Genomic DNA, 2,853 nt, shown 5'->3' on the forward strand with positions numbered 1-2,853 from the left:
CTTCTGTATTTCCTCTTTATATATCTCAAGAGCATAAAATCAAAACAGGAGAGATGGGGAAACGGACACGGTAGCATTTGGAACTGGTTTCCCTCTGGGTATGGTTTTACAACATGCATTTTGCTCGGATCAAGAATTTTGGAAAGTACTAATTAAAGGATTTTTACCTACCATAGCATATTCAGACAGCTCCCAGCCTTTTCCCAAGGTCAGAGTCCACACGGACTGCACCAGGACAAAGACTGAGACTAAAAGCCTCAGAAAGGACAGAGGTACTGAAGAAAAAAACATTTTTTTTAAGTCCTGGAAATTTATTCTCTGGGAGAATTCCGCAGAAAGGGGTAGGATTAAACCGCTATGGACACACAGAATTTGCAAAGGGCTCGGTGTAATTTACTCTCACAAACCCAGATGAGATTCTCATTTGCACCCTGGCCACTTTACACTGTTTTTCCAGTGTAAAGGCGTTGTAAAGACGGCATCAATCATTTTTACACCTACTTTATGGCCATTTTACACAGCTAAAAGGGCCCTTTGTGTAAATGAGAACTCAAGCCCTAGGGAATTTAATGGTGAGGAGATCCTTTCTATAGACTGCGCTAGACCCTCTAATAGGGTCTATTACTGGGATATAACTCTCCGCTGGATTTTATAGCTTGGCTTAAAGATCATCAGTCTCGATTAAGTTCAGTTCTGCAAAACTTTTCCAAAGGCTGTAACCCCCCCCCCCCCCCCCCCCAGGTGACATGCCTGCTCCTCCACCCTGAGCACACGCAGACAGTGATGGTGTTGCATGGATAACTGCTTGTTTTTTAAAAGGAGAAGCAGCAGCTACCACTTTCCTCTGGCTCTGGGGCATTTTGATGTTGTGCTATGCAAATACTGGAGCGACAATAACGGCAACAAAAAGGGAACCGAGACACGGTGCCTTACACGGAGCCAAAATGTCACATTCTCAACCCCACCAGGCACTGAGGTGGCACCCACTCCTGACGGGGGGGTGCACTTTGTGCCCCTCTCCCTCCCCTGCTGCCGCTGGAAGGACAGGGGCCCGTGGGCGAAGAGGAAGCGCTGCTGGTCCCAGCCCCGCGCCGGGACTGCCACCAGCCCATTCCTCCTGCCACCGCCTTCACGTGATGGCCATCTGCGCCTCGCCGGCCCAGCCGGCTCTGCGTGGGCACCACTTGGAGCTTTGCCTAAAAAACAGCTCTGCGCAAGAGCGCTGGAAACTGTAATCAACTCGCAGGACTATTTTTTTTTTCTTTTTTTTTTTCACGCTACCAGCCAGTGCAATATTTGCTTTGGGGGCCTTTCGAAACAGAAAGCACGCTGCTAGCGTGTGAGAGAAGCCGCAGTTCAGGTCCTCTATATTTAGAAAGCCAGGATGTCATACCTCCCCTTGAAATTTTCATAGTCCCCTGTACCCCACCCACCCACACACGTACACATGCTTGCGTCTGGAAAATGTTTTTCGGTCTTAGCAAAGGGTGTTGGCTTAGGGGGATTCAAGGGAGGTGCAGAGGAACAACAGCAGCTCAGTCCCGAGCGCGAAGCTCAAAGCCTCCTTAAGGCACCAGGCGGCACGGCAGGCAGCGGGGACCCACTGCTCCCCGCCGGGCTCAGGCGGCTGAAGTCGAGGATCTCTCCCGTTGTCGGCCTGTAACATAAATCCCAAGGCAGGGCCAAGTTTTTCTGAGATGTATGGAAGCCCTCTGCCGTGTCACATCAGGCAGCGCTGTACCCTCCGCCAACAACGTCTTCCTGAGCTCATTTTTAGGTGGCCGTGCATGGACTGTAACATCTGTAGTGAGGGCTCCAAGAAGATGCATTTTGGTGCTAGCTCGTCTCAGGTCTCTGCAGTTCCCCCCCCAGGGATTTTTGCTTTCTGCTCCGCTGCTGCCTCCTGTAATCACTAATCAGTATCATTTATCCTCTGCTAAATTGGCTCTGTAGTCAAATATTATAAACAATGATTGCATCTACAAAGACCGGGGTACATTTCTCTTTTGGTTTTGGTACCTGATTTCCATGCCTTTGTCCAAGCAAACAGTTGACAGACTCATCTAAACTTCAAACTTGTTGGGGGGGGCTGGGGATTTCTTTTTTCTTTTTTCTTTTTTTTTTTTAAGAAGATAGTGGCAATGCATATTTCATTTATTACCATAATGCTTTCGCACTCCACAAAGCCATCTTCGCATTACAGCGTAGCCATTAAGGCCCGCTTACAGTAGCTGACTGCAGAGAGACCGTGGAGCTGAGACCCACCAAAGCTCACAAATGACTTCCTGCTTCACCCCGGGTGCTCCCAGGTATTCCTGCCTGGCACGGGCGTCTGAGAGCCAGCCGCCGAACACAAGCGGGAGCCCAGCCTGAGCCGGGAGAATAATCTGCAGAGGGTGATTTGAATACATGCCTCTCCTTCAGTCAGATGTAATATGAATGACAAGCGCTGGGTTGACCTCAAGTTCCAGGAGATAAGGAGAGTGACATCGATTAAGGCAGCCCTCGGCATTAAGAGACCTGATTGTCCTGGAAATGAGATGTTTGAGTAAGGCAGGTTTTTAACTCCATTTGAATCTCTGTGGCCATGTAGAGAGAACCCTGTTTTTAAATGGTGCAAAGCTGACCAAAGAGGGATTTCTTCTTACTTCAGTGTGGGATTTCTCTTTCACCAAAACTATGACAAGAGGAAGCCTTTGCCTGGTCTGTCCTCCATCGGGCTGTCTGGGAGCATCACTGCTGGAGCCGGAGCCGCACGCATGCAGAGGGGTGTGGAAGCCACCCTCACATCTTTTTTAGGACATTTTCTTCTAGCCCCACAGCTGCCAGTGCTGGCCCAGGGAGGGCAGGGGC

Source organism: Aptenodytes patagonicus, chromosome 1 (genome assembly GCF_965638725.1).
Source record: "Aptenodytes patagonicus chromosome 1, bAptPat1.pri.cur, whole genome shotgun sequence".
NCBI lineage: Eukaryota > Metazoa > Chordata > Aves > Sphenisciformes > Spheniscidae > Aptenodytes > Aptenodytes patagonicus.